Genomic DNA, 24351 nt, shown 5'->3' on the forward strand with positions numbered 1-24351 from the left:
TCATAAAAAACAATCAAAACCTAATTCCTTTAAACCTGTGACCCACATAAAAAATTATATATATAGAAAAATCAGATATATACTATTACTTAATTGTTTCCATGAGGACTCTGCAGTATCACCTATAATTGGGAAACAAGATAAAGGTTTAACATGCAGTGAAACAAAAACAATAGTAGACGATGGAAAAAACAGGCAACATTATAGGAACATAGCAAAACCCAAATAGTCGTTAAGACCATTTGGGAGCATTGAACCTAACGTGACAATCCACCTGCATTCGTGTTGAAGGAGTGGTCTCTCAAAATCTCCCCCGCGTATCCCCAGGGAGACACGCTCTATCGCAAATGCAGAAAGAAGCGAATTGTCCGCTTTATGTTCCTGCAAGAAATGTTTGGCTACCATTGTGATTTTCTTGAATGATTCTAAGTCCCTTTTGGCTGTTTTGATATTCCTACTGTGTTCCATTATCCTAAAGCGTACTTCCCTAGTTGTCATCCCTACATATAATTTGTTGCAGGGGCACATTAGGCAGTAGATCACTCCTTTTGATCGACAGTTCAGAAATTGCTGTATCCTAAACTCATTAGTGCCCTTACTGTCCTTAAAGGTTGATGTTGGTTTAGCAAATTTGCAGGCAGGACAGCCACCACATTTAAAAAAACCCTTCTTGTCAAAAGTTGACAGAAATGTTGTAGTATTGGGTGTAGTGTAGTGGCTGTGGACTAATTTATCCCTTAAGTTTGGTGATCTTCTACTTGTAAGTTCCACTTTGGGGCCTAGTTTATGTTTAAGATCTGAATCAATCATTAGAATGGGCCAATGTTTTTGAAGGATTTCACGAACCTGATTCCATTGTTGATTGTACGTGCCTACAAATCTTATTTTATTGGAATCTGCTTGTTTTATTTTGGGTTTCAAAAGAGATACCCGGCTCATACCTTTGCTACGTTCGTATCCTTTCTTAATAATTGATTGGCTATATCCTCGATTACTGAATCTATGTTTCATTTCTACTGCTCTTGATTCATAGATAAGGGGATCAGAGCAGTTACGCTTTAGCTGAATAAATTCACCAGTCGGGACTCCCGCAATTTGGTGATGAGGATGGGAGCTTGAGGCGTGCAGGATAGCGTTGGTGGCAGTCTCCTTTCTGAAAATATCAGTACTAAGATGCCGTTACTCTAAATCTTAATACAAAGATCTAAAAAATCAATTGAGGTGGGACTAAATTTGGATGTTAGCTTAATGTTAAGACTGTTGTGGTTGAGTACAGCGATAAATTGTTCAAAATCCTCCGCTGCCCTGCCAGAGGATCAAGACATCATCGATGTATCTCAACCACAACAGCACCCGATCAGTCATAGTACTGTTTGCCTCTGAGAAAACCACCTCTCGTTCCCACCAACCTAAAAAGAGGTTTGCATATGAGGGGGCACATGCTGCCCCCATTGCTGTCCCCCTTAGCTGCAAATAAAACTTGTTCTTAAATAGGAAATAGTTGTGCGTCAGGGTGAATGACATAAGCTGCATCAAAAATTCTATCAGCGGTTTTGTCAAAGATGTCATGCTAAGGAAGTTATGTGATGCTTCCAATCCATCTTTGTGATGAATAGAGGTATACAATGCCTCAACATCACAGGTCGCTAAAATCACACCGTCATCTACAACAATCTCGTCCAATCTGGATAGGACATCCATAGTGTCACGCAGGAATGTAGGCAAAGTCTCAACTATAGGATACAGGAAGGTGTCGATAAAGCGACTAATTGGCTCACTCATACCTCCAATCCCTGCTACAATGGGCCTACCAGGTGGATTTTGGGGGTGTTTGTGAACTTTAGGTAGCATGTAAAAAGTGGGTGATACTGGAAATTTGGTCTTCAGACCTTGACAGATAGATACTGTGATTGTACCCTGCGAGCAGGCACTCTCCAGAATACAGTCCAATTCCAACTTGAATTTATCTGTTGGGTCACAGTCAAGTACAGAATAGCACTTGATATCCTTCAACTGTCTGAAGACCTCCTTTTCATATTGTGATTTAGGCCAGATCACCACATTGCCACCTTTATCTGCTGGTTTGATTTCCACATTTCACATGCCACATAGATCTTTGAGGGCCCTCCATTGTGTACCAGATAAATAATTTGACCCTGTCTTTTTGGGTAAGTTAAGTATGTCCTCTGTTACAAGATTCGCAAAAATTTCAATGCACGAATTTGTTTGGATAGGAGGACAGAAAGTAGATTTTGGCTTAAAGTTAGACACCAAACTTAACTCATTGCCTGTCCCAATGTTGGGCAATGATGGGGAAACCAAATCCTGTATTAGTTCACGCTCTTGGGTGTTGAGAACCTCTTCACTATCATGACTGCTTGTCCTATTGCCAGAAACTTTATCAAAATGTTTTGTAAGAAGCAGTTTTCGGCAAAAAAGATTCAGATCTTTAATCCAATCGAACTTATTAATGTGATATGTGGGAGAAAAAGATAGTCCTTTCCTAAGAACAAATAATTGTTCTTCGGTAAGGACCACATCAGAAAGATTAATAATAGTAAGTTCATCACTCACCACTTGGCATGATTGCCCCTTCTCTTTTTGCCTCTGTATCCATATCGAATTCTGTCTCTTAATTGACGACTTCCCACGTCTCGTCCTCCTTGCGCTTGATCTTGTCCGTGGCTTTGTCCTAAAAAAGAGGATGATGGACCGGCATCGCCTTCCACTGAATTCCTAGTTTCATAATCCGACGAGTCGATATCTGTCGATGTTGCACCAGATACAACAGACGGATTGATTACATTCCGGGGTCTTGATTTCTTTGTTGTTCTCTTACCGTGTTGCCAGTTGTATACTTTGTCTGTTTGATAATCAACAGAGTCACGGTTAAATTTTACTTTCTTAATATCTGTAATTTCAATCTCGTATTTAACAATATCCTCCTCAATAGTTTTGACAAATTGCAGGTCATTTGGGTCAAGACTCTTATGAATCTCCTCTATTTCTAGAGAGACTTCTTTGAAAGTATTGGAGTCATGTTCAATTAGAATGGACATCAATTCAAATGAACTTTGATTGAGTACTCCCTCCCATCTGACTTTATGATTTGGATCACTAAATTGAAATGCAGGGAAAGTCTTAATTCTTAGACCCCTAGGTATGAGTTTATGATCTAAATATCTCTCTAGGGCCGTCTTATTCCACCAAACTCTTGCCCGTTTGCGCATTAAAGCATTGAGAAGCTTGACATTATCCCTCCCCACAGCTGTTACCAATTGTGGTGCCTAAATATGGCTAACATCGGCCATAAAGAATATTTCGTCTGCGTTTTTCAAACGCTCCTGCTCTCTAGCATTAAAATCCATTATTTAGATTCAACAAAAGAAAACCCCTCTTCAAATAGTAATATATTGGTGGAGCAGGTATTCTAAGAACACTGTTAGACAGTAACAATATATAACATACACAGAAAACGAATACCGCATACACTACCAATAAATATTGCAATGTCAAAACCTACCTAAATCAGAAAACTATATCTGAAAAAGTTGTAACAGAAAAAATATAAACTGTAGGTGGTGCTAGAGGAAAAAATGAATATGGAAACACAAAAAATAAAACCTCTAAAGGAGCACTCAGACAAATGTTTGCAAAAATAGAAAAGGTACTTTAATTAAATCAAAAAAATAACAGACATACAAACAACTAACTGAAGAGCCTGCCTGACTAAAAATAAGAAAAATAAGTGGACAAAAAACAAAGAAATATACTAAGACACAATATAATAGACCCAAAAAATATGGAAGATGATATCCTCAAACTACTAGCTCACTGAGGGAACCGAAATTCCCGCAATGAAGCAAAACAGACCGGCCGGTCACCATAAAGACATCATAGGTCTACAAAAATAAACATGCAGAAATACACAAAAAACAACATAAGTGCTGTACTAATGGCAGTATGAATGTAAATAACACAATATAAACCTATTGCCACTCAGATAATAGTATAGCAAGACCTATAAATGAGTTCATTTAGTGACCCAAATACATAAATGAAAGCAAATGGGAAAAAGGGAAATGGGATGAAAAATGATACTCAGCTCCTTGGTACAATTGTACTGCAATCATGGGTCAGCACAGCACAGTCCACTATAAAGTTCATACGTGTAGGACATTATGATAGTCCAAAATAAAGCATACAGTAGGCAGGCAGGGTCAGCAGCAGCAAAAATTAAAATTAGCCCACTAACGCGTTTCGGCAGCTAAGCCTTCTTCACGAGTGGTACTAGGGCCATAGAGCAGAAACACTTAAATAGGCAGCAAATGATTTCAAATTTCGCGCCAAAAATGCCCCTAAAACACAGATGCATATAGTCTCTCACTTAGATTATAATGATGATTGGCTGTAGAGCACTATAACAGCTGGGTGGAACTGTTGTATATCAATAGTACAGACCATGATCTTAAAATTCTCATCCAGGAAGCACAGTGACGTCACAGAATCCCGCGAGAATTGTCCATGAAATCCCGCACATGCTCACTTGTTACATGCCCATTGAGGCGGCCATTTTTGAAAAGGTATTCTCATTGCCCTCAATAGCCTCATATTCTTCATAGGCAGACGATATATTTACGCCTTACACATGGGTAGCACACATTGGAGCCCACAGACACCTCCTACATGAGTCCAGTGTACAGTATTATGATCTTTATACACACATCACGAAAGTATGATGACATCACAAAATCCCGCGAGAATTGCACATGAAATCCCGCACATGTGCACTGTAGCTTGCCTGATACGGTGGCCATCTTTGATAAGGTATCCTTAATGCCCTCAGTATGTCATACAATATACAGTAGCCTTTCATATCCTCCTGGCAGCAGATTGTCACAGCACAATGGCTGCTTAGTAAGGTATGAATACATGCATCTGTAGTAGAAACATCCTTATCCAAAGACATCTTTGTGGTTAGGTTGAAATCAATTGAACAAATTGGTAGATCCCCTTAGAATATGGGGGAGATGGAGCCATATAAAGATATTTGGTATAACATCCCAGCAGGAACAGAGATAACCTGCTTACATGGGGTAGAAGCAGATTTAGGTGATTTATGCTGGCGATCAGTGGCAGCTGTGTATAAATGTTAGATATCGGGAGGATAGTTCATGATCTCAGGATTCACTTCCTGAAACAAAGTGACCTCACAAATTCCCGCGAGGATTGTGCATAACGTCCCGCAAATGCGCACTGCAATTTGACTGTTGCGCCCGCCATTTTTGTTGTGGTATATTCCTTTGCCCTTAATGACGTCATGTTCTGTATCGGACACATTGAGGATCACACGAAAATAGTCCCTGGCTTCCCACACATGCGCAGTGTATCTTGCTAATTGCGGCGGCCATCTTTAAGAAGGTAAATACATTGCCCTCAAAAGAATTGTGATCTTTGTCGGACAAAATCATAGAGACAAGTCCTCGCGCATGGGCAATGAGTGTTTGAATGCCCAGATGCCTCATACAGGGATTCAGTGCAGAATAATAAATCCTCTTTCCATAAGTGAAGCAGCATCCTTTATTTCGTCATAAGAGCATATTTTCCCAACGCAATAACCACTCATTAAAGCATAGTTAGATGCATCTGTAACGGGAACTTCTTCAGTAACGATATCCTTCTAAATTGGTTTGTATCCAGGTCTTTTATAGGTAAATACCCATACATATAGGGAAAATAGTGCCATGTCAAGACAGTAGTGTGATATCCCAAGCAGGTACAGAAGTAACCTGCATATATATGAATGAGGCTGATCTAAGTTGATATTTGAAATCATTAGCTGCCTATTTAAGTGTTTCTGCTCTATGGCCCTAGTACCACTCGTGAAGAAGGCTTAGCTGCCGAAACGCGTTAGTGGGCTAATTTTAATTTTTGCTGCTGCTGACCCTGCCTGCCTATGCTTTATTTTGGACTATCATAATGTCCTACACGTATGGACTTTATAGTGCACTGTGCTGTGCTGACCCATGATTGCAGTACAATTGTACCAAGGAGCTGAGTATCATTTTTCATCCCATTTCCCTTTTTCCCATTTGCTTTCATTTATGTATTTGGGTCACTAAATTAACTCATTTACTGTATAGGTCTCCCTTGCTATAGTATTATCTGAGTGGCAATAGGTTTATATTGTGTTATTTACATTCATACTGCCATTAGTACAGCACTTATGTTGTTTTTTGTGTATTTCTGCATGTTTATGTTTGTAGACCTATGATGTCTTTAAGCCTATTATACATATGGTGACCGGCCGGTCTGTTTTGCTTCATTGCGGGAATTTCGGTTCCCTCAGTGAGCTAGTAGTTTGAGGATATCATCTTCCATATTTTTTGGGTCTATTATATTGTGTCTTAGTATATTTCTTTGTTTTTTGTCCACTTATTTTTCTTATTTTTAGTCAGGCAGGCTCTTCAGTTAGTTGTTTGTATGTCTGTTATTTTTTTGATTTAATTAAAGTACCTTTTCTATTTTTGCAAACATTTGTCTGAGTGCTCCTTTAGAGGTTTTCTTTTTTTGTGTTTCCATATATATATAGATATATATATATATATATATATATATATATATATATATATATATATATATATATATATATATATATATTATGTGGCAATGTTTGGGTTTTCTGAGAGCTTTTTGGGTATCTGTGTCTTTTTTGGAACACAGAAATATATATTTTTAGTATATACCATTTACATCTAAGCTTCTAGCGACGTCCATTTCTTTCCACCTAAAAAGTAAAAAAATCAATCGACAAGCGCAGATTGAGAAATTACAGGTTAGTAGATACTTTAGGTGCTCACAAGTGCCAATTAAAATGAGATTTCCATGGAAATTTGTTTTCAAATGTTATGGGGAAAAAACATATTTTTCTACTGTTAGAATTATTTAATCAAACTACAAAATCGTTAAAAAAAATGCAATACATTGTGATGCATTTAAAATCAGTCATTTTCACCTCAACATTTTAAATCATATTTGCATGCACTAGTCACACGATTTGATGCAATGTCACCCCAAATGTCAGAGAGAGAGAGAGAGATATTAGCCTCCACTTCCTGGGGTGAGATGATGATACCTGGGTTCTGTGACGGTGGAGAGGTAGCCAGGCTCACTACTGTAATTAAGGTTAAGCCTGTTTGGTTACCTCTGATCTTTTTTTTGGGTTCAGGAGTGTTACATTAGCTCTTGGACCCAACTGCATTACCTGTAATTATGTGACAATAAGGATTTTAATATTTTTTTATTTTCCAGGGATGTCAGCAAGCAGGGATTGCTGTGGTATGAGTTTCGGGGGGGGTGGGGGGGAGTTGAGGGTGGAGGGAAGGGGGGCTATGCGGAGAAAGTGTTGTCAGATTGTATTTATCTAGGTAGGATCCAGAGTTGCTGATTCTCCTAAAAATGTACCTGTAATGCAGTGCTCACACAGACAAGGCGGGACCGCGAGGCCAAGGTGGGGTTAGATATAACTGCCACCTTTTGAGGATCGCCGCTAGGCTCCGCCCCTCGGACACATCACATGGCGATGGCAGCGGTGCACACGCAGCCCAGTCTCTGCATGCATGGAGGAGTGCGGCCATGGAGGCACGCACCTGATGCGGTGTTGCTGTGTCCTCATTCATGGGTGACGTGCCCATTCCATCCCGCACGCCTGAACTATTCGATAGGCTACAAGGAGCATTGATTTTTACCAAGTTGGATCTTGGAGGAACCTACAATTTGGTAAGAATCTGACAAGGAGACGAGTGGAAGACGGCCTTCAACACTCGCAATGGGCATTACGAGTACCTGGTCATGCCCTTTGGTCTCTGCAACGCATCCGCAATCTTCCAGGACTACCAGGACTTTGTGAACAAAATTTTCAGGGATCTGCTGAACCGACATGTAATCGTATACCTGGACGACATGCTAATTTTTTCCAGATCCACCCACGAACATCCAGTACATGTTAAGCAAGTTCTTCATCTACTACGGGAGAATAGCGAAAAGGTTAAACTGGAGAAATGTCAATTTCATCAGACTTCTACCTCCTTTCTGGGCTATATTGTCTCCGACACAGGTCTCGCTATGGACCCCGTCAAAGTCAAAGCAATCATGGAGTGGCCGTGTCCATTATCCCTCAAAGCTATCCAAAGATATCCCTGGTTCGCTAATTACTACCGGAGATTCACCCAGAACTTCTCTTCAATAGTGGCACCCATTACGGCGTTAACCCAAAAAGGAGCTAACCTGGAGCACTGGCCATCTGAAGCCATTAGAGCATTTGAAAAATTAAAGAGAGCCTTCTCCTCGGCACCCATCCTGGTACACCCAGACCCAACACTATTGTTTACGCTCGAAGTCGATGCCTCTGACGTAGGAGCAGGAGCAGTACTTACTCAGAGAAAGAACCCTCAGGCTTGACTGGGCAATGAATGTTTGAATGCCCAGATGCCTCATACAGGGATTCAGTGCAGAATAATAAATCCTCTTTCCATAAGTGAAGCAGCATCCTTTATTTCGTCATAAGAGCATATTTTCCCAACGCAATAACCACTCATTAAAGCATAGTTAGATGCATCTGTAACGGGAACTTCTTCAGTAACGATATCCTTCTAAATTGGTTTGTATCCAGGTCTTTTATAGGTAAATACCCATACATATAGGGAAAATAGTGCCATGTCAAGACAGTAGTGTGATATCCCAAGCAGGTACAGAAGTAACCTGCATATATATGAATGAGGCTGATCTAAGTTGATATTTGAAATCATTAGCTGCCTATTTAAGTGTTTCTGCTCTATGGCCCTAGTACCACTCGTGAAGAAGGCTTAGCTGCCGAAACGCGTTAGTGGGCTAATTTTAATTTTTGCTGCTGCTGACCCTGCCTGCCTATGCTTTATTTTGGACTATCATAATGTCCTACACGTATGGACTTTATAGTGCACTGTGCTGTGCTGACCCATGATTGCAGTACAATTGTACCAAGGAGCTGAGTATCATTTTTCATCCCATTTCCCTTTTTCCCATTTGCTTTCATTTATGTATTTGGGTCACTAAATTAACTCATTTACTGTATAGGTCTCCCTTGCTATAGTATTATCTGAGTGGCAATAGGTTTATATTGTGTTATTTACATTCATACTGCCATTAGTACAGCACTTATGTTGTTTTTTGTGTATTTCTGCATGTTTATGTTTGTAGACCTATGATGTCTTTAAGCCTATTATACATATGGTGACCGGCCGGTCTGTTTTGCTTCATTGCGGGAATTTCGGTTCCCTCAGTGAGCTAGTAGTTTGAGGATATCATCTTCCATATTTTTTGGGTCTATTATATTGTGTCTTAGTATATTTCTTTGTTTTTTGTCCACTTATTTTTCTTATTTTTAGTCAGGCAGGCTCTTCAGTTAGTTGTTTGTATGTCTGTTATTTTTTTGATTTAATTAAAGTACCTTTTCTATTTTTGCAAACATTTGTCTGAGTGCTCCTTTAGAGGTTTTCTTTTTTTGTGTTTCCATATATATATAGATATATATATATATATATATATATATATATATATATATATATATATATATATATATATATATATATATATATATATTATGTGGCAATGTTTGGGTTTTCTGAGAGCTTTTTGGGTATCTGTGTCTTTTTTGGAACACAGAAATATATATTTTTAGTATATACCATTTACATCTAAGCTTCTAGCGACGTCCATTTCTTTCCACCTAAAAAGTAAAAAAATCAATCGACAAGCGCAGATTGAGAAATTACAGGTTAGTAGATACTTTAGGTGCTCACAAGTGCCAATTAAAATGAGATTTCCATGGAAATTTGTTTTCAAATGTTATGGGGAAAAAACATATTTTTCTACTGTTAGAATTATTTAATCAAACTACAAAATCGTTAAAAAAAATGCAATACATTGTGATGCATTTAAAATCAGTCATTTTCACCTCAACATTTTAAATCATATTTGCATGCACTAGTCACACGATTTGATGCAATGTCACCCCAAATGTCAGAGAGAGAGAGAGAGAGAGATATTAGCCTCCACTTCCTGGGGTGAGATGATGATACCTGGGTTCTGTGACGGTGGAGAGGTAGCCAGGCTCACTACTGTAATAAAGGTTAAGCCTGTTTGGTTACCTCTGATCTTTCTTTTGGGTTCAGGAGTGTTACATTAGCTCTTGGACCCAACTGCATTACCTGTAATTATGTGACAATAAGGATTTTAATATTTTTTTATTTTCCAGGGATGTCAGCAAGCAGGGATTGCTGTGGTATGAGTTTCGGGGGGGGGGGGAGTTGAGGGTGGAGGGAAGGGGGGCTATGCGGAGAAAGTGTTGTCAGATTGTATTTATCTAGGTAGGATCCAGAGTTGCTGATTCTCCTAAAAATGTACCCTCTTTGTAGGAAACGAACATATAACTCATTTGACTTTACTTTGAATTCATCGTCATTAGATCAATTGCGGCGGGTTCTGATAAATTGGCTTTTGGGTATTCCCATGAACATGGCTTGAGGATGGCAACTGCTTGGTCTTAAAAAAGTGTTACGTGAATTGGGTTTACGATATAATGTGGTCTGTATAGAAAGTGCTGTGTCAATATATAAACATAAATCTAAATAACAAATGTGTTGGAAGTGATAAGAAAAAGTGAAAGAGAGATTAAACTCATTGTCATTAAGTGCAGAAATGAACTCCAAAAGTGTGGTGATGTCTCCTTCCCAAATAAACAGAAGATCATCAGTAGCGCCTATAAAACATAATGTGCTCCCTATATTTGTTCATTTCTCCAAACACGTGGAACGACTCCCACCACCCCATGAAGAGGTTGGCGTATGATGGGGCAAAACTTGTGCCCATAGCCGTTCCACGTGTTTGGAGATAATGAACCCCCATTAAACAGAAAAAAATTGTGAGTGAGAAGAAAGTGAATTGCATCCAAAAGAAAAGTGACTTGTGCTGGTGCTAAATCTGATTGATTGAGAAAGTGACGTGCCGCTGTCAAGCCATGTTCATGGGAAATGATGGTATATAAAGATGTGACATCTAATGTCACCCACACCATATTGTGGTTCCATACAATTTGGTCAAGAGTGGTTAATAAATCACTGCTATCACGGATGTATGAAGGCAATTATTGAACAAGGGGCTGAAGGAAAAAGTCCACGTACCGTGAAACACCATCCCCCAAAGAATCAATGCTGGAGACAATTGGTCTCCCTGGAGGGGAGACCAATGTCTTATGAATCTTCGGGAGATGGTGAAACATGGGCGTGGTTGGCAGGGGATTATACAGGAAATCAATGTCATTCTCATCTAATATTCTTAACATAGAGCCCACATCCAGCAGATTCTTAAGATCTCTTTGAAATTTAGTAGTGGGGTCAGAAGGTAGCACAGCATAGGAAGTCAAATCTCCAAGTTGGCGCATGGCCTCCCTGAGATAATCATCCCTATGCTGTACTACCACCGCCCCACCTTTGTCAGCATTTTTAATGACCAACAATTTGTTAGTTTGTAAATCTTTTAATGCATGTCTTTCATTTATTGTTAAATTATCTTCGTGTTTGAAAACATTCTGAGTAGTGAATGAAAACCCTTTTTGTAGTAGTCTGAGATCTCTCTCTACAAGAGACTCAAATGTAGATAGAAATTTTCCTTTAATGAATGTGGGAAAGAACACTGATTTTCTCCTTAAACCTGTTTTATAGTTACCCAAAAAATTCTCAGGGTTGAATTCAAGATCTTGAAATCCTTGAATCTCCTCCATATCTTGAACCAGACACTGTTCCTTAAAAGAATTGATGTTAATATCACAATTTACATTGGAAGAAATACAATCATCATCAAATACTACATCACTATTAATCAACTGATAATTTCCTTGATTATTTTTATCGTTGAAGAATTTTTTGAGAGTACACTTCCTAATGAATTTGTTCAAATCTATAACAGTTTGAAATAGATTGAAATCAGTGTCCGGAACATATCCTAAGCCCTTGTTAAGTAGTGATAGTTCGTCATCAGAGAGTGTTACATTGAATATGTTTATCACACCACATTCTTCATTTAAAAGTTTTTCTTTCTCTTTGTTGGTGCTCCTTTTGGATTTTGTTGTTTTTGTCCCCCGTCTCGTCCTTTTGGGTTTTTTGACGCCACAGGTGGTCTGGAGGACTCAGAGAAATGTCCTTGTTGTTGTCTTTGCTCTGATTTTCGCTCTTTATATTTCCTTTCCCAAAAAGGGCGTTGTTCTTTAGGGGCATCTCCATCTGATTGGGAATTGTCTTCCTCATGTGTGGTAAAAAACGAAACTGTGTGTGCAATATTATCTGTGTCTGCTTTGTCTGAATCTCCACTATACACAGTATTGGAATTACCTCTTGGTTTCAAAATGGATTTTCTATACTTATTAGATTTGTTATCTGGTGTTGAGTGATAGGGACATGCATCTTTGCTGTTTCTTTTATTGGGTGTTATCCTTTCCCATGAGTATACTTGATGCCGATCATAATCTAATTTGTCCCTTTCAAATTTTTGTTGTTTTTTATCCATTATGGATTTTTCTAGATCTTTAATGCTTTTTTCTAGATTTTAATCTAATTCTTTGAAACCTTCCATTCTTCAAATTTGGTCAGGTATGTTTGTAAGTCCTTGATTTCTTTTTCAAGAGCCATTTTTTCTTTAGTTTTTAATTTTACAATTAGTTCCATCAATTTGAACGAACAATTATTTAAAATGTTCTTCCAATCGTTTTCAAATTGTTGACATACAAAACCAAACGTGGGGGATTTTTTAACTCTTAATCCTCTTGGGATCCTCTTAACCAACAGATAGTTTTCCAGTGAAATGAGGTCCCACCATATTCTAGTATCATTGGTCATTAATTTATTTAGTTTTTGAAAATGATCCTCTAGATCTGTCAAATCATCACAGTCCAAAATTGTTTGGTTATCAAAAACTTTTTTGGCTTTTCTAAGCCTGTGTGTGTTATTAAGGTAACCAAATATATAATTGGTGGAATCTTCAGGGTCAACATGTTCAATTTCTTCAATGTCCATGGTTACAAAAAATGGAATAAACTTCAATTATTGTATGTGTCAAAATATTGTCTTCTACACATTTATAAGTGAAAAAATTCTTATATAAGTTCCATTTAGATTATGTAACCCCCCTTCTTCTGTCCATAGTATAGGGGGAAAAAGTGTGCACCACCACTATGCAATAACCAATAACAGTATGACCTATATGGAGTGTGTCACTTAATGTATAACAGAAATCAGTCCAATGAGCAATCACTAGGAAAATAGCACAAAGTAGAACAGATGTGATGCTTCCAAAATTGGAAAGAATTCCTCCACAGCATGTATAAATGATCAGGATGACAATGGAGAGTCCATGAATAATATGGCATGTATCTGGCACGGGCTAAGTGTCTAGTGGGGTCCACTTGACCTCCACAACTTAAACACTATATGAACCCAGCCAAGTAACCAATATATAAATAACAACAGCAAAGGTATCCATATGTATGTATGTTGGGGCACTGCGGCCCTTTACCTTAGTGCTTGCAGGATTTCTAGACATCCAGAGCGTGCAGTCCATCCAGGTAAGTAGACAGCAGAAAGCAGGGTGATGATGAGTTGCACAGCCACGAGAATCCAACTCCCAAAGGGACCGGAAGGTATGAAACAAAAGTACACACTCCAATAATACAATAGGTCTGGTTTAATGCAGGATGGTGCAGCAACAGGACAACACGAATGTGGCATCAAAAAACCCAAAAGGAGGAGACGGGGGACAAAAACTTCAAAATCCAAAAGGAGCACCAACAAAGAGAAAGAAAAACTTTTAAATGAAGAATGTGGTGTGATAAACATATCCAATTTAACACTCTCTGACGACGAACTATCAATCATTAACAAGGGCTTAGGATATGTTCCGGACACTGATTTCAATCTATTTCAAACTGTTATATATTTGAACAAATTCATTAGGAAGTGTACTCTCAAAAAATTCTTCAACGATAAAAATAATCAAGGAAATGATCAGTTGATTAATAGTGATGTAGTATTTGATGATGATTGTATTTCTTCCAATGTAAATTGTGATATTAACATCAATTCTTTTAAGGAACAGTGTCTGGTTCAGGACATGGAGGAGATTCAAGGATTTCAAGATCTTGAATTCAACCCTGAGAATTTTTTGGGTAACTATAAAACAGGTTTAAGGAGAAAATCCGTGTTCTTTCCCACATTCATTAAAGGAAAATTTCTATCTACATTTGAGTCTCTTGTAGAGAGAGATCTCAGACTACTACAAAAAGGTTTTTCATTCACTACTCAGAATGTTTTCAAACACGAAGATAATTTAACAATAAATGAAAGACATGCATTAAAAGATTTACAAACTAACAAATTGTTGGTCATTAAAAATGCCGACAAAGGTGGGGCGGTGGTAGTACAGCATAGGGATGATTATCTCAGGGAGGCCATGCCCCAACTTGGAGATTTGACTTCCTATGCTGTGCTACCTTCTGACCCCACTACTAAATTTCAAAGAGATCTTAAGAATCTGCTGGATGTGGGCTCTATGTTAACGCGCAAAAACAATAGCAAATACACTATCCCCCAGTTTATTTATGGCTGGAGAAGAGATAAAATCTCCATTACCAAAAGGAATGTACACGTGCACTAAATGCAAAGCATGAACTTATATGAATCAAAATAAAATGTTTACATCAACAGTCACAAGGATGACATATAACGTCCAAACTTTTATTAACTGTAATTCCACATATATCGTATATTTACTCAAGTGTGGCTGTGGACGTCAATACGTCGTGAGGACAAAAAGAAAATTAAAAATTAGGGTCCTAGAACATCTTCGATTGATTCGTAATAAAGACCAAAACCATCCCGTACCAAAACATTTTTCAAATTGTCCCCATGGTAATGTGAATCTCCTTTCGGTCCAAGGTATTGAACACATCCCTGTATCCCCTAGGGGTGGAGATAGAGTAAAGATGTTGGACAGACGTGAATACTACTGGATATTTACCTTGAGAACCAGAGAACCTTTTGGCATGAACATTGATTGGGATATAAGTCAATTTTTAAAATGATTTACTAATAAATCACCATTCTCTAATTTCTATACAATTCTTTTTGTTTATAAACACAATCAATTATTCTTTAATTACTCATTACAATAGGTACATATTTATTTATTCATTAAATTAATTAATCTATTCATTCATTACATATTATTTCATTTATTATTATATATTAGTTTTTATATATGAATTAATTAAAACAATTTAAATTTATTGTTTGCTTTCCCAACCATTGTTCATGCTCTTTTCCATCAGTCATACTCGCATAATACAGTATGTTGTATTAAATATACCTGTATGTCTTAAATCAATTTCCAGGATTATATTCCATCACATTAATTAACATCAGATGAAGGGTCATTTCACAATAGTTCTATGTATATGTATATGTTACTATAAGAGCATTTATTGCACTTAATAGATAGGATTTAGTATTATTATAACTACAGTATATAATTATATAGTCATTTTTTAATGTACTGTTTTGAACTATGCATATGTTCTTTCCATGAACTACAAATTAACCATCATTGTTTGCATGAGCATATGTCAGTATATGTTTGTATATATTTCAACATTTCAATAATGATTTCAATAGGGGTTGTTAAAAGTATAACACCATGATTACAAACCTACCCCTTATACTAATATAATCATTTTGCTATACTGACTTTACTCATGCCAGTTCGCTGCTTTAACAGTATTCATTCCGTTTTTAACATGTTTTTATTTCACCGTGTGTTTGTTTCGTTGTTAATAAAGTTTATTTTAGAAAAAAGAGATAGCAAGCTAGTATTAGCATACCACCTGACTTGCCGAGCCAATGGATGTGTACGCCACGTCACCGCGACCCGTTGCGACGCGGGCTGATGACGTCACAGCCGGCAGCGCGAGATACAACTCAGGTGAGTATAAATTAAGCAGCTATGTGTGTATTTGTCACCTTGATAAAGTGCCTAGTGCACGAAATGCGTAGGTGCGTTTGTGTTGTCCTGTTGCTGCACCATCCTGCATTAAACCAGACCTATTGTATTATTGGAGTGTGTACTTTTGTTTTATACCATCCGGTCCCTTTGGGAGTTGGATTCTCGTGGCTGTGCAACTCATCATCACCCTGCTTTCTGCTGTCTACTTACCTGGATGGACTGCACGCTCTGGATGTCTAGAAGTCCTGCAAGCACTAAGGTAAAGGGCCGCAGTGCCCCAACATATTTACATATGGATACCTGTGCTGTTGTTATTTATATATTGGTTACTTGGCTGGGTTCATATAGTGTTTAAGTTGTGGAGGTCAAGTGGACCCCACTAGACACTTAGCCCGTGCCAGATACATGCCATATTATTCATGGACTCTCCATTGTCATCCTGATCATTTATACATGCTGTGGAGGAATTCTTTCCAATTTTGGAAGCATCACATCTGTTCTACTTTTTCCAATACTCGGACAGGCCACTGGGCTACCAAGTGGTACTAGGAGGTCTGGCAGGACATCTGGAGATGAAAGCCCCAGAGTATGACCAAGGTGTCAAGACAATTTGGACAGGAGGGAAGGATTCAAGTATCCAAATCCTGAGATTAATATATCTCCTTTTAATTTCCATTGATCCCATCAGACTGGCAGGAGCCTGTCACCATGAGTGGCATTGAGGGAACCAGGGCCAGAGGTGCCAAATTGCCCATGCCCCTTGGTTAATTCATATTTCCAGGTAACCCTTGTCTCTGATTGGCGGTAGAGACATTTCTCTTGCTTTATATTGGGCTATAGTATTTTTTTTATATACCATTAGAGAGTTGGTTTTTCAAGCTGTTCACCAAGGTCTCTCATAGTTCTCCATACTCTAAGATTCTCACATTCTAGGTTTCCAGTAAGAAAAGGGCTGCTTAAGCGAAAGCTGCCTGGAAAATTTTCTGTCCTGTTTTTGCATCTGTTATCAGGGATAGGATTCCCTATATCTAGGAGAGTCTAGGTTGTTACCTCAATTCCCAAGTAATTGTGTCATTGTGTGTTTGCCTTTTCTTGTGAATAAATTTACAATTAATTTCATTAACTTGTTTTGTTCAATGCTTGTTCTTGGTAAAAAGGTGTAATTGGCCTGGTCTCCCGTGACAGGTACATACTGATGCAGCAGACGTTATTCGAACACTTCACGCGTCATGTACATCGGAATCCCGATTTGAAACTGCGGGATGAATTCCAGCCTTCCCACACTAAGATGCGAGCACGGCGAGTGCAGAAAAACAAATTTTAGTGTTCTGGCTTTTAAAAACATGAAATTGACACAGTAGCACAGTACTGTACACATTACAATTCATCCATTTTATTGCAAATGAAGAAACAGAATCCATGAAATTCAAACAAAACATCCGCGATAAGCGCGGGTGACTGGGGCGATTGGCCGCGTTCATGCTGCATGGGGAACAGCAGTGAACTCAAAATCGGCGCTGTGAGGTGTTCGAATAACGGCTGCTGCATCAGTACCTTGAAATATATGCAAATAAACAAGCAAACTAGTTTAGTTTATCTCTCTCTCTCTCTCTCTCTCTCTCTCTCTCTCTCTCTCTCTCTCTCTCTCTCTCTCTTTAACTTTATGCATATTTTTTTTCATGAACCATAAGTGTTAAAAGAAGAGAGATAATAATCTTTAAAGTTTAAACCTGGAAGTTAAATTATAGTGAATGGCCATTGACAATTACTGCAGAATAACACAATCATAAATTGCAAAACCACTGTAAACAATGTGCCTTAGTTACTATACTAAATAAGTAAATTAGGTCTGTAGAAGAGGTTATTAAGCAACTTTTTGACTCAGCTGTTGGAGAAGACTTTAATTGACTCTACACAAGCAGCAAATACCTTGATGATGCTTATGTTACTAGTTTTATCATAGTGCCTTTGTTAAGAAATCGTAATTTTAGAACACAGCTAAAGCATTGCTCTTCTCTGTCTTATCTCTGGTGGCTTCCAACACTTTCCTTTATTTGCGAATATATCTTATGTGACTTTGTTCACTGGAAATGTTGAATTCAAAGCATAGAATTGGTTTCTGCTTTGCCAATATTTATTTTCAAAATGTTGTGGGCAAAATGAACCGATAATACTATAGAAAATTTATTAATTCAGAATACCTATTTAAAAATCATAAAATCATTGTCATTGTAATAGCATTTGGTATATACTGTATAATGCTCTGCTTAAAAAGTAAATCCACATGGAGATGTGTATGGAATGTATTAAAATATCTTATTTAATGATACTGTATATATTTTCTGAATTCATAGACAGTCAATATACTACTGAATGTGTCAGTAGATGCTCTATGTTACAGAAGAATTGCAAGTATTTATTTTGTAGATGCTGTCCAAATGTCTCCTTGAGTCTGCTATCACTTTGCCTAATTAATTAACAGTGATGCACCTAAAAGCAACAATTCTGGGTATAATAAAAAAAATTGTTATGCTATATGAATCAAAGGGTTCCCCAAAACTTATTGATTGTCTCCCTGTGTTCAGAGACCCTTCCCCATTTCAAGTCAAGAATAGTGAGTCTTGGAAAGACCAGGAGCTCACTGGCCAAATTTGGGAAATATTTGGTCCCCAGAAGAAGGGAGTGAAAGGATGTCTCCCTGGCTCAGGTAAGATTAAAAAAAGGAATAAATACAGTAAATACGAAAATGAACAGCTGGGACTGTTCCTGGACCTGGGGGACATTTACACTGGGTGCTGCTACTTTACATAGATTTAATGTGGCTAAATGAACTTTACAATGAGGGTAAGGATAATGTGAGAAAATCAATTGTCTACTTGAATATTGACAGCTGAAAGTGCATTTTTTCCTTGATTATTTAGTAGTGAAAGAAAGTACACAAGGTGCAGTAATCATTAGACTGACTAATATGCAATAAGTACATCATTTAAATAATATAGTTTGCTTTTACACTGACATTATTTCTGGTAAATAACGTATAACCTAATTATTGTTTGTTAACTTTACTAAAGTTCAAAAAGTAGAAATACAGTACAATGGATTGACATTTCTGGAACAGTTTGCTCACTTTACATTTATAGACTTGCCAATTAGTCACAAAATGAGATTTACTCCTAGAGTGAGTGATGTCTGTATTGCATATTAATTTACCACTGCAAAGCATCACTTTAGCTACAGTAGGAAATACAAATACTTCCATAATAAATCTGAAAGTACAAACTTAAAATAAATATGTGTTAAATTTCCACAAAACAACCAAATATAGATCATAGCAATAATTTATTTCTCACGCCTTTATTTTAATGTTATGGGATCTACATGTATGTATCAATGAACCAACATAGCTGCAGCACATGAGAACAGTTTCTTACATCTGAGAAAGAAACAGTGGAGAAGCACACCCATGGCAAGTATAACATTTTATGCCATAAAAACAAAGTCACAAGCTAAGGTAGAAAAGGTATAATTGGTGCAATATGCTTTGATACATATACAGTAGATTAGCATCTTCTATCTACTAGCATCCGCAGCTTATGTGCTGGTGAACCATGGACCAAAAGTGGAGCGTTTGTGGCACAGTGCTAGGCAGGGGGGAATGGTCAATCAGGATTTACACAGTGGGTGTCCCTGCTTCTGAAAGGGATTGCAGCTGTGCGAATTCTGCCGATCTGCATCAGTCTGTAAGAGACGCGCAGTGAGAGTAGATACAGTAGATGTGTGCAGAGAGAGAGACTTATTCTAACAGGGGATTGAAGCAGGGTGTCTTCGGAGCTGAGACGCATTTGTTTCAAACCCGGGAATCCCCTGCTTCCCGAGTTACAGGCCCGGTATGGGGTGCCTGTATCTCCTGTGTATTTAAATGCCCCGGTCACGTGACGTGGGAGAAGTAAACATGCATGGGGTCCCTATAGCTGAAATGTATGTGGTTCAGCTCCTGAGACCCCCTGCTTCAATACTCTGTCATTAAAATAAAATAAAAGCAGCTTCTTTACCTTAGTGGCTAGCCACAAAGGTAACGAAAGGGTTAAACCAAGGTACCTGGTTGGTTGGGGGGTTGAGGAGGTGGGTGAAAAGTGTTTTTGACCCATGGGAGGTGGTTAGGCATACCGGGATGGTTGCGGGAGGGGATAACCCTTACATTATCTTAGCGGTTGTGACCACTAAGGTAATGAAGGGGCTAACCCCATACATCAACCCTCCTGGTAGGCCTAACCACCAGTCCAGGGGAAACTACTCTCACCCCCTCTACCCAGTCATTGTCAATATGGTAAACCATGCCCACAATATGGGCAACAATTGACACAATTTCAATGAATGAGCAACGTAAAAAAAAACATCCACAAAATAAAATACATTGCATTACAATTAAATAAAAACAAACATTAGCCAATACATCACCACCCACACAAATGGGCAAAAGCACCAGTAGCCAAATGGCTAATAACTCTTTTGTCCACTAAAAATACTAAATATACACAATTTTAAAAAATAAACATTAAAATATAATATAACAAAAAATACTAACCAATACATACAATACTAGCCAATACATTCATTGATTGATTACCACTGTGGGTACCAATGACCACAATGGGAGCAAATATAACCCCAATGGCAATGAATGGGCACTCTATTATCCACCCCATTTACCCCAACATACTGTACAGAAACGGGCAATAGCCCTATTATCCAGATCTGGATAATAGTGATCTGGATAATAGTGCATTTGCCCATAAAAAATAAGACATTACCCAGCCACATATACTGTAGTAAATAAAAGTTGTACTTACTCCTGCCAGGATGAAGGCATCGTCATCCTTCTGGTCCTCTGCATCTTAAGTGGGCACCAAAGTAAAATAAAATAAACTGCTGCCTGTAACCCCTGTATCACTTTAGTAGTTATTAACCACTATGGTAATTAAGGTGTTAATTCCCCTCCCACTATCCACCAAGGAGGCCTCACCGGGCCAACTACTCCCATTCCCCTCCCCCTCTACCCATTGATTGTCACTGTGGTAAACTATGCCCACAATTGGGGCAAGGAGTGCCACAATAGATATGAATGGGCAACCTAAAAAATCCACAAAATAAATACATTACATTATAATTAAATAAAAAACAAACATTAGCCAATAAACCTATTGATTGTCACTATGGTAAACCATTCCCACAATATGGGGAAGGATTGCCAGAATGGCAATGAATGCTAACCTAAAAAAATTCAAAAAATAAATACATTACATTACAATTAAATAAAAACAAACATTAGCCAATAACCCATTGATTGTCAATGTGGTAAACCATGCCCACAATTTGTTTTAGATTGGCCATTTATTGCCATTGTGGCACTCCTTGGTAGAGGTGTTGGGTATTAGTGTGCCCATTCATTGCCATTGGGAGTATCTGTGCTCCCATTGAGGGCATAGGTAACCACAGTGGCAACCAGTTACAAACTTTATATAAGTTATGGTGGGTGAAAAAGGCGACAAAAAAACTCTACCGTATTTCAAATAGCAAATAAAAATATCACTTGTGAGCCCATTCACATGTCTTAGACAGGTCTGCAAACATGCCTTTCACCATTATCATCTAGCATACAGTACTTCCACTGCAGCAAGGGATTCTGGGAAATGAGTGTTGCAGACCTGTCTAACACATGTGAATGTGCTCACAAGGGATATTTTTATTTGCTATATGCGATATGGTGGAGGTTTTTGTCGCCTTTTTCACCCACCATAATTTATATAAAGTATGGTAAACCTACCCTTCCTTGAAAATTGCCGAGCCAGTACAACCAGCCTCACACCGATGAGACCCAAAAGGTCGAAACAGCTGTCTAGGAGTGGTTTCACTGGCTTTGCATCTGATCCCATGCTGTGCTTAAAAGCTGTGTGAACAGTGAACATTAGCTTATAAGGGTTCCATATAAAAATGGATTTCATCCTAAAGGTGACACTGTGTGCTCAGTTGCATGTCATTTCCCAGAATCCCTTGCCGTAGTGGAAACACTGTATACTAAGTTATAATAGTGAAAGGCAGGCTTGCAGACCTGTATAAGACATGTGAATGTGCTCACAAGTGATATGTTTAACTATTATTATTTATCAATATTTAATATCAGGTCACATAGAACACATAGACACAAAAATCAAACACAAAAAATAAAATTATCAAACATCAAACAAAAAACATATAACAATCATGAAACATATAATACGTGGCTACTCCCACAAAGGGGATACTAAACCAAGATAGACTTCTGTGAAGCACAAATAAGAAAACATCTAAATCAAGGTTTTATCAAATTAACACCCACTCTGGGGTTCTAAGACACCTAGATTTAATAAACCCAAATGAGGGGAACCTGTACTAACCGCAAGTGGCAGCAGGTGCTCAGTGTGGATGCGAACGGGTCCGGACTGCACGAACAAACGGCAAGCAACTTTCTCTGCTAACACTTCCTGGTCTCGCATTCCAGCCAATGGGGGACTGTGCAGGGCTGCCTCTCGTGACCTCTATGCGTTTCGAAACAACGTGCTTCGTCAGGAGTTCATGGGAACTATATCCCCAATCTGATTGGCTGTTGTAGACCATGTGACTCCCTTTGGATTACGTCACATCCTTTCTCACAAAATCTCGGGCACATGGTCTACAACAGCCAATCAGAATGGGAATAAAGTTCCCACGATCTGATTGGCTTAAGTACCATGTGACACCGGCAATGTTGCTTTTGATGATGTCATGTTAATGGGAAAGGAAGCGCAGTCATTCTGATTGGCTGGCTTCATTTCCTTTACAGGACATCACCAAAAAAAAAAAAGGAAAAGCACATGGTTTTCACAGGCCAATCAGGCCTGTGGGAACCATTTGCAGAAAATGTGACGTCATAGGCCTATGAAAACCTATGTCGCCTCATTTTACGCCAAGAAGCCGAGGAGGAAAGACCTCCTCTCATAGGAGGACAAGGGCGTGTCTGCCAAAGATACAGATGAAGAAGAAGATAAAGATAAAGACCCCAGAAAGTGACGAAATTGGATTACAAATTACAGAAGAACAAAAAGAAAGAAGACAACGACTTTGGATTTTTATTTACCTGGTTCCTGTTCGTGGATTGGGTTGAGAGCATGCGGTGTCCCCGGGTTTCGGAGGGTGAAGACATCTTAAAGGTAAGTAAAAATATGGAATGTATGTTATTTTTCTTTTACAGGTTTTTTATTTTTATTGTGATTGAATTTTTTTTTGATGCTCATTCATTGCCACTGTATTTATGTATGTCTCTATGGATATACATACATACAGGGGACAATCAATGGTTGTTTGTGCAAATGCTTGTTTTATGTATTTTAAATGTAGTTTGCTTGTTTGTTTATAAATGTTTAGGCAATTTAATTTTAATTTTTGTTTAGTAAGATGTAAATTGTAGTGGTGTTTTCAATAGTTTATTTCAGGGGAGGTGCTTGCTTTTAATAGTGGCTTCTTTTTGGTAGTTAGATTTTATGTGATGGTGGTTACTTTGAGCTTTTATTTAGTTCATATTGGTTTTGTTTTGGTGTTTTTTAATTGAGAATTGTGGAATTTATTTTGGATTGGATTAATTGATTGGTGGTGATTTTGTTCTGTTTACTTCTTTATTTGTTTTTAATTTCTGATTTTTTTGGATGGCACTGGATCTTGTTTGTGATTGCTTCTTTTAGTTTGACCATTGACTGTTTAATGTTAAATGATGCATAGATTATATGGGCATCGTTTACCCACTGTGCCATTAAATTGTTTTATTGGCATTTGTTATCTATTAAATTGGCTATGTGATGTGTTTTATTTAGCTATGTGGTGTATTTTATTTTGCTATGTGCTGTGTTTTTGCTATGTGCTGTGTTTGATTTTGCTGTTTAATGTTTTTTTTCTGTGGCTATGTAATGTTTTTATTTGGCTATGTTATGATTTATATCTGGCTATGTAATGTGTTTTATTTGGGCCTGATTTTTTAATCCTTCCCAATTTCTTGGTATATTGGACAATCATGCCCATGGGCATGATGTACCAATGAATGGGTGAATGGTGGGTATAGTGGGTCTGATAGGGTGGATAGGCCTCCCAGGTGGGTAGCGGGGCAGGGTGGGTTAACCCCTTAATTACTATAGTGGTTATTTACCGCTAAGGTTATTAAGGTGTTAGGGCCATTTGATTGTATTTATTATGTATGCT

Source organism: Ascaphus truei, chromosome 1, assembly GCF_040206685.1.
Source record: "Ascaphus truei isolate aAscTru1 chromosome 1, aAscTru1.hap1, whole genome shotgun sequence".
In the NCBI taxonomy this organism is placed as follows: domain Eukaryota; kingdom Metazoa; phylum Chordata; class Amphibia; order Anura; family Ascaphidae; genus Ascaphus; species Ascaphus truei.